This window comes from Sinocyclocheilus anshuiensis, unplaced genomic scaffold, assembly GCF_001515605.1.
Source record: "Sinocyclocheilus anshuiensis isolate Anshui unplaced genomic scaffold, SAMN03320099.WGS_v1.1 scaffold961, whole genome shotgun sequence".
Taxonomy (NCBI): Eukaryota; Metazoa; Chordata; class Actinopteri; order Cypriniformes; family Cyprinidae; genus Sinocyclocheilus; species Sinocyclocheilus anshuiensis.
In genome coordinates this window covers 1,686,883-1,697,133 of record NW_015557049.1, presented here as the reverse complement: position 1 = coordinate 1,697,133, position 10,251 = coordinate 1,686,883, and positions in this window count along the sequence as shown.

The following is a 10,251-nucleotide window of genomic DNA, read 5'->3' as shown; positions in this document are numbered from 1 at the left end:
ATAAAAACTATCTAGCTGATATATTTTCTCAATTCACCTACCATTTGGACCCTGGGTATGACTACTGGAAAACAATTCTCATTATAATGCCATTCTCAAAAATACAGATTTACTCTACTTTGCTTTGTACGGGTTTGATGCGCAAGGACAGATATTACTTGACTTTGTACAAATATACACATGGGATTACAGCATTCATTTGTGCGTGTGTGTGTGTCCCGTCGTGAGGCTGGCTGTCTCAACGGTTGCTGCCTACACGCAGAGGTTGATCTAGAGATAAACTTAAAAAACAGGTGTCTCCATTTGATCTGTCACTGTATTCATACTCACAATCTCTACGATGTGCCTGCGGCAGCCGTATAAGCCACTGAAACGGCTTTAAAACCATACACTGATGTGCGTCAACAGAGTCATCTAAATACAACATCAGACCACGTCGCCACCACTGTCAGATTCTCTATTCTCAAAAGAGAGCAAGTCTCTGGAGCCTGATGGGTGAAAATGATAGTTCCCACTTTAACATTTCCACAGAGTGCTCAACAACTGTGACAATACAAAACAAGAAGGGCTAAAGAACTTGCTAACACTGTCTTTCATGTTCTCTGCTTTAATGTGGAGGTTTGAGAAGTGCAAGGTCCAAAATTAACTTTCTGCCAATGACGGGTGAACTGAGAGAATTTTACATGGGTAAATATTTCGTACTGACCATGAAACTGCAATGATTTTTTGGTAATCATTGCGATACCAAAAATAACTAGATATGTCAGTGCATTTTCTGAACAAAAAGTAAGTGGTGCCAGTGCCAGTGAAACAGCTGCATCCTCAAGGGTCCTCACACGGGACCAGCATAAGATGTATGGTTATGTACTGTATATGGTTGCAAGGGCATCCTGGTTGGCTGCAAGGCAGTCTGAGCAATCAATTTCAAACAAAGTTTATGGGATCTGATAAAATGAAAGCATTTGGAATTATCTGTTAATACTTTCAAATAACAGAATATGTAACGCAACCTCTGGTCATGAAGTCTCACTTACACTACATTGCAACTGAATCATAATTAACCATATAAAACCTATTTGATATGCATATTTTGTTATATGCATAAAAGTGTTTGCTAAATGATTAAATGTAAATGTAATGTAATGTAAATGCACTATACAGTATATTTTTCCCCCACAATAAAAACTAGCTTTTACTGTTTCATAAAACTAAGCATTTACTGTAAATATCATCTTACTAAAACATATTTTTGGGAGATATAGCATTTTATGAAAGTAGTCAGCTATACTGTTATAAAGATCTCACTGATTTACATTACAAGCTATGAGCATTTCATCTTACTTTTTGGCTATATAAATATCAGCAACAGCATCAAATTGCATATTTTTGCTCAGTTTGGGCCTCTGAATAAAATTTAGCTGCTTTTTTTTCCTCCTTGAGCATAAGCTTCATATTCTCACTATATCATACATAAAAGCCTGATGTAGCAAATATGATACACAAAAATGCATATGCTCTTTTTAGATTTATATATATATATATATATAATGAGCCATAATGTATCAAATACGATACTCAACAAAAAACACATTTAGGTTTAAGGTTCAATAAACTGTTCCATTTAAAAAAAATATTTTTTTTTTTTCTGACTGACTATATTATTTCAAATGTCAGGCTTTACAGTGTTAAGAAACCCAAAGACACCCCAAAATGTAGCTAAGAGATTGAACTCAGTCAAAATTACTGAATCAAACATGTTTGTGTGCCTGCAACTGAGAGTGAAACTTACATCAAGTCAAACAGATGTATTTTTCAAAGAATGGATGAGTAGGTCATATTATTTTATTTTGCTTTACAAAAGCCTATATTGCAAAAGGTTGTGCTGACAAATAGGTCTTAGTGCATTTCTGAGTATTTGGGATCAAGCAACAAAAACAGACTCACCACCAAAACCCAACTTGCACTGTTGCTTATGCTATGATCCTGCTAATGAAGTGTGAATACTGCAACTTTATATGGCCACCGAAATGAATATGCATTTCTTCACATGTTGCAGATACAAGATGAATTAAAGCTGCAAACTTTTGAGCAATGGAAAAGTTCTATAGCTGTTTAAGGTTCTTCATGGAACCATCAATGCCAATAATAAAAAGTGCATATAAAATAAAAGCTGCAAGCAACGATGAAAGGGCCCTCGCACCCGGGCTCACCGCCACCCGATGGCTTTAGGAAAATAGCAAACAGTGGGCAATACGCATTTAAAGTCGTAAATATAGGAGGAATATGTGAAAGTAATTTATATGTGCCAAACTTCCTGCTGCCAGCTGGTGGCGCTATGATTATAAACTGAATGTTGGCAGGTAGATGTCTTCAGGCCAGGACTTTTATCAAAAATGTGAAGTCTGGTGCAGATTGAACATGGTATGCTTGAGTTAGTGTAACGCATGACACATCCTGTTGCCAACAGGTGGCGCTATGATTATAACTGAACATTGATGTGTAGATGTCTTCAGGCCAGAATTCTTACCAAGCATGCAATGCTTGGATTGCAGATTGGATCCAGTTGCCAGCAGGTGGCGCTATGATTATAACTGAATATTGGCCTTAAGATGTGTTAAGGCCAGGACTTTTATCAAACATGAAGTTTGGGGCAGATCGGACATTGCTTGCCTGAGTTATAGCAACTTCCTGTTTTATGGCGAAACATCAAATTTTGTCAGGCCGCCAGGGACACGCCCTTCTACGAAAACTCAAGATCTTCGCAATTTAGCATCGCAAAGGCCTTATAATTACACTCAGCAAATTTGAAGATGATCCAATTAAAACTGTAGGAGGAGTTTGTTAAGGTACGAGGCCTGAAAATGACAAAAACTGCCCAAAAATCATACTTCCTGTTCTGTTTCCTATTCCTGGACTTCCTGTTGGGTTTCGGATTTTGAACCAGGAGACTTTTTTGTAGGTATCGGTGTGTTACATGTGTGTACCGAGTTTCGTACGTGTATGTGAAACGTAGCTCGAGGGGCACTTCGTTGAAATTTTATAGGTGGCGCTATCGAGCCATTTTGCCACGCCCAATTCTGAAACACATATCAGATGTACATTTTCGCCAGTTCTGATGTGTGTGCAAAGTTTCATGAGTTTTGGAGCATGTTTAGGCCCTCAAAAATGCGATTCACTTTGGAGAAGAAGAAGAAGCGGAAGAATAATAATAAGAAATGGAGCAATTCCAATAGGGTCCTCACACCATCGGTGCTCGGGCCCTAAATAGGAGATTTTAAGAATAAACTCTAGACAGCTATCTAGACACACAATGTCAAACAGCTTTTGCATATGTGAAAGCACACTCTCAGAAGCAGGTAGTTCAGACATGGAGGACATCTCTCTGCCTTTCTTCTCTATGAGAAATGATTCATCATTTGCTTTCAACATGCATTTTTCCTTCACTATCTCTGTCCTTTAATCAAAGTATAATACACACAGTCTCAAGCTCAGAGTACTTTCTAAGCCTCATTAACAGTCATGGCAACAGACACCACTTTCCCCGGCTGCTATCAGGACCCTTTAGACATGCTGGAATCTGTCTATATATCACAAACTTTCCTCTATATTTATTCCCTTCACTTTTTCTACGCCTTGCACGTGTATCTGTGAAAAGGAGGGACAGCTGAAACGGCTCTGTGGTGACTGTTTCATTGTGGAATTGTTATGGAATGACACACATTACAACCCACAGAAACCAATCGAGAAACAGACACGCTGTAGTGGAGATAGTAGAGAAATAATTCACCCCAAAAAAATAATAAAATAAATAAATAAATAAAAAATTATTAAAATTATTTAAGCTGCATTTAGGGAATTCACGATCTGATAAAAAGTGTAACTTGAAGGCAATGTAAGTTACTTTGGATAAAAGCATTTTTTAATGTTGTTTTTCAAAGGATTTTCAATGTTGTGAAAACAAAGATCATTTTAGCATGTTATACAGAAAAAATATAATTTCAGTTTTTGTACAAAATTTCAGGTAAAATTCAATGTGTTAATTGCTATTTATTTGTACATTTACTAGCAATTTCTGTGTGAATTTTTTTTCAGTGTGAAAAATTCTAATAAATAAATACATTTAATATTAATCACTTGATGCCAGAAATCCCAAATTAAGAGGACAGACGGATGACTGTTTAAATGAACATCAGATGACCAGATATGAAATGCATATCAGATTTAGAGCCACATTTGAAAGTAATCCAAATTGAATGTCAAATATAAAATTGGATCTCATAAGTGTTTTTGCTTACTTGCATGCCAAAATCGACCAATATGTGCCAGATATCTGTGGGGGAAAAAAACAACAACAAAAATACTTTATGCTGTGGTTGACAGCATAAATGCTGCCTTAGAATGACAACATTCCAGTTATTAAGGCTGAAGGTGCTCAATAAATCAAATAGCAATTATAGCTATTATGTGAAGTGAAGATGCTGTTCTCTGCTACACTTTCCTATAAAATAGTGTATGTATATGACTTTTGGTTCTCTCTCTCTATATAACTTTTGGTTCATTCACTAACCAGATAAATAAACCAAAAATCATGACTGGCTCAGACTGGCAAAAAAAAAAAAATGACACACTAGATGCAAAGATTCTATATTTTGTTGCTGAATATCCCGTTTCTCTCAAAAATGAATGTATCCTGTTTCTGTCAGAAATGCATGAATTGTAGAGAGGACATTTGACAACAATGTAGCAAACTACTGTCTGAAACGTGTATCATTTCATAAGCAGTATGAAGTGATTCACTTACTATTTGAAAGAATAGTCATTAGTAGTTCAAATTCAGTGTATACAGTGAAGTATGCTGTAAGCAGTACTCTAGTATTCCATTCCGAGCAAAGCCAGTGAAGCACTCTTTAGCAGACATGGATCATTCACATTTCATTCATGAAGTGGGTGTGTTTTCTATTAACCAGCTGGTCTACACTACACTTAGCCCTCATGACTGCATTCACTTTGTTTAGCTACATATTTAAAACAACACAGGGACTGAATAATCTTCTGTCATCTTGAGAGCAGACTGAAACCTGCAGCCCGTCCTGCTGCTGGAGTAACAGCGAGTGGTGCAAGTTTGATCAGCCCTTAAATGCATCATTATTGTGCTGCCTGTAATGCTCTATTATTCCAACAACACTCTTCAAATTCTCAGCCAGCGTTTCTTAAGAAGAGCACAGATGGCTGGGCAGGGTTTTAGTATCAAGGGTCTATGCATCTTTCACAGTAACATTTGATATCAAAGTACGAAGCTGCTGGATTTCCGTAAGGATCCAAAGACCTCTGAACAAGCTGCCTCCTGCTGTCAAAATTACCCAGCAGACATGAAGTTCCTAAACACCAACCCCGACAGCAAACGTTTTACATCCAGACTGTTATCCCTCAAACCCCCGCTCTCGTAGATCTGGATTTCCTCTGATCTGTCTTGCTATCAAAAAACACACAACTGATCTCAGAATGACAACGTGGTGATTTAATTAGAATTTGTTGACCTCGAACAGAAAGAGCAATTTTTCTATTGGGATTTAAAGAATTTGCATGATTTAAACATATTGCTTTTATACTCATGAGTTATGTCTGTGAAATTATCAGTAGGGCAGATGAGGGCAAAGCAAATTCTTCAAATACAAATAAGCAGTGATGACACTTGCTCTTGCTCAGTAAAGTTCTCTCTCTCCCTGATGATCAAATAAAATAAAATAAACATTATTTGGACAACTACTCACATATCGTAAGAATACAAAACAGCCAACAGCCTGATACAATGGGACAGGCTCCAGCATCCCCGCAAACCTTAAATGAAATGAAATAAAATATAATATAATTGGACAGCTGTCATATACAATAAGAATACAAAGCTATAAAATAAATGTGGAAATGTTTGAGGTCATATTGAGATCTCATGACTTTTGATTGCAGACTTTGCTATCTTGGCACAACAAAGGACAATTTGAGATATTGTTGAGATCTGTTTTTAAACTGAGGAGACTGGGTTTTTGTCTCACAAGTACAATCTGAAAAGCAGGAGACTCAATTTGCTCAACAAATAATCTCACTGCTATTGGGAAAAAACAACTTAGATGTCAAAAAGGTCTTATTTGCAATTTTTTTTAATCGGCTGTTAATCTAATGAATTGTGTTTGAACTATAAGAGCATTTCTTTCTTTACTCAAGGGATGTCTGACCCTTTTTGCGTGTGGTGAAGGGTAATGTATCAAAGTGATTGGCATCACTACATTTCAGCAAAGCAGTCAGGGGTAGGAAGGCCATTGCCGTTACTGTGGACTATAATATCAGCAAAGCACACCTGCCTAATAGCACCCTGCTTTTTCCACTGTCACAGGCAAATAAGAAATCAATGGAAATTGCTGACATCTCGCACTAAAACCTATTACAGTCATGTCCGACAGTCTTTTATTCATAAAATGTTCTGTCAAGCTAAACCCCTCATCAAAGACATTTTGATGCTATGTCATGCTACTGTTTTGCATTTCTAAATCATTTAAAATGACTAAACTTCACTGACAAGCCACTCATTCACCCAGCATGCTTTCAGAAGCCACCCGAAGGATGATCACATGATGGCTAACTGATAGCCGACAGGCCTCCTTTCCAGTGAATCACTTGTCATAGATACCAAACACTGACAAGACGTTACTGAAACCTCCCAGTAAAGGTAAAATAAAATGCTGTGCTTCCTCCTGCCGTAAAGAGTTTGTCTAAAAATCAAAATAATGTAATTATTTACTCGCCCTTATGTCATTCCGAAGAACAATTTACAATTTCACAGTACAAAAATAACAGCATACAGGTCTGAAACAACATGAGCATGAATAAATAATGACAGAAATTTCATTTTTGGGGTAAAATATAGTTCAATCAACAATGAATATTTGCTGAAAATGTACTCCCCCTCCAGATTGTAGATGAGTTTGTTTCTTCGTTAGAGCAGATTTGAAGAAATGTAGCATTACATCACTTGCTCACCAATGGATCCTCTGTAGTGAATGGGTACCGTCAGAATGAGAGCCAAAACAGCTGATGAAAACATCACAATAATCCACAAGTAATCCACATGACTCCAGTCCATCAATTAACATCTTGTGAAGCAAAAACCTGTGTGTTTGTAGGAAAAACCTCCATCATTAAGACGTTTTTAATGTCAAACCATTGCTTCTGGCCAAAATACAAGTCCATAATCAATAATATTGCTTCCTCCAGTGAAAGGGTCCTTCCTTTGTTGTCCTCTTATATCCACACACATATTTGTTTAGAACTATTTTGGACTGTATTTGCTTGTAAACGGTGCTTGATCTGTGTATACTTTATCACTGGAGAAAGCAATATTATGGATAGAGGACTCATATTTTAGCTGGAAAGCAATGGTTTGAAGTTAAAAAAACATCTTAATGATGGATTTATTACAAACACACCTATTTTCAATTCACAGTAGTTGTGTAGATTACTTGTTGATTATTGTGACGTTTTTATCAGCTGTTTGGACATTCTGACGGCACCCATTCACTGCAGAGGACCTATTGGTGAGCAATTGATGTAATGCTACATTTCTCCAAATCTGATGAAGAAACAAACTCATCTACATCTTGGATGGCCTAAGGGTGATTACATTTTCAGCTAATTTTCATTTTTACTAGAGTGCTGAGGTGAACCAAAAAGAGTGAACGCTCCCAAAGACCGCAGTGCAATTCATTACCCAGCGTGAGATGTAATCAGAGGACGTCAGGGGTCTAAACACTAATGACTCCAGTGATTAACCCATGTCAACGACCCAGACATGTTCTAAAGCACCTGTGATGGCAATCAAGCACATAGATGTGTTACTGTATGCTGGAATTTTCAACTTGTGGAAATGCATTAAAGTGTGCGTCACAAACAAGGTGGCACCCGAGGAGATGTACACAGATGAATCAATTTTATATATTAATGAAACCTATTTATAGAGACAAACATAAAAAACATAAACGATCTGCTATTGATAATTGCACACCTGTAAAACAAATGCTAGCATAGCAAACCAACCATTATCCTCCGCAATATGGTTGCTAGGAGACTTCAAACCAAATCAAACACCTGCAAAGATAATATTAGTGCTGCCATTGTTTCCATATACTTCATCTCTCAAGCATTGGACAATGCAGCTACATTATGGTTGAAATTTGGAGATATAGTAGAATTATCCTAAATTCAACTTTGTGAGATGGAAATTACTTTTACACCTCCCCATTCAGCATAAATAAACGCTTATACGTATATAGGTTTTACTGTTGTTACTGCTGGTATTTGTTATATGGTGATGATAACTATATATTTTTTATTTTATGTTTGCTTATTGTCACCATTACTGTAGTTTGTGTATTGAAATGATAGTTCACCCAGAAATAATTCATGTCGTTCCAAACCTGTATGACATTCTTTCTTCTCTGGAATGTATAAGACACAGTATTTTGAGAAATGTATCAGTGTTTTTTTGTCCATAAATTGGAAGTCAATGGTCACCAAAACAACATTTTTCAAAATATCTTCTTTTGTGTTCTGCCGAAGAAAGAGAGTCAAATAGATATGCTCAACAAGACATCTGTAGTTGTTGGGCTATAACAAGGTGATACTATAACATTCCAATTTTGTACCCACAACGTTCCTATAGTTTATTATGAAACCTACATCATTGCCTATACACACTGAGAGCAACTTAGAAGAAAACAAAATAACTGTTCTGTGTGATCTATATCTTCAGAAAACTACATTCATTGGTGAGAAGTCCTTTCCGCAATCTCCACTCCAGGTCACAACATCAAACAAACCAGGGGAAATAGCACTAGAAAAGCTACATATATACAGTATAGCTGTAATATGAGTCAAGGTCATAGCACACGACAACCATATTAAAGTAAATGACAGGGTGGCTGTGGTTTGAGAACTGGGGACAGCATACTATACAAAGCAAGTGAACTGAGCTGAGGTCAATCCAGAGCAGCACCTCATTCAGACTCTATAAAGACGGACAACACATCAAGGTGTGGATCAATGAAAGGTGCAATGGAAGCATTTTAAGGGTTGTATGACTCAAAAACATTTCTATTTCATAGAGTTTTTACTTTTTATGCCAGTAAAAAAAAAAAAATCTGCTCTTGAACACACAAATAATGTTGCACAGCAATGCAATACAGTACAAACACTGACTATTATAGAGTAAAATTCAGCATGATAAAAATGTAAAACTGTAAACTGATTATGCAAATCTGGTAGTGGTGTCAAAACAGCTTCAAAATTGGAGCTTTCTGCACAGTTTGTGAAAAATGGTAAATTGTGCAGTATATGTATGTTAACAAAAGGTTCATACAGTATGTGGTGATAAAAAATAAAATACTTTGGGAATTTTCATTGATCATACAATATCTTATATTGTTTGATAAATTGCATATATAAAGTAAATCAATGTTCCCTTTAATTTGTTCTTTTTTTCTAGGCTATCACCCAGCCCATCATTTTTCAGACGTCAGAACAAAAACACTGGATCTATGACTGCCAGCTGATAGACGAATTTCATTCTGCAACAAATAGATACCATGTTTCAGAAACCAGTTTAAGCTGATATGACCTGGCGTTAGGAGGCATCAACTCATCTGATCATATCCAGAAAAATACACTCCAACACACTCAATAAACACTCAAAATTACAATCAAAGGAACAGGTTGTCGACAACATTGGTTCATAACCAACCGTCATGACATCAAACGTGCACCGTATGTGACCAAGAGCTGCAATGGAGATTATTCTGGTCTGTTCATCACAAAGCTTCAGCAGATATAGTATACAAGTCATGTACACATTTTATGCAATGATGCTTTTATAGTGATGGAATATGTGAAGACCCTTAAAAATTTAATTTTGTTTGTTCCAAAGGAAAAAAAAAATAACATCATACAGGTTTGGAACAACATAATGGTGAGTAAATAATGACAGATTATTCATATTTGATGTGAACTATCCCTTCAACAAATAAATATTATTTTCTGTTCCCACTGCATTCAAACCAGACTGAAAGACTTTTATCTGCACTGACTGTCATTATTTGAATGTGATCAAATCAAATACATTGGTTACTATAGTACTGATGTAGGCATCTTCTGCTACCAGACGCAGAAAGCTGGCAGTATGGAGACAGCTGACAGAAAGCTTGAAAT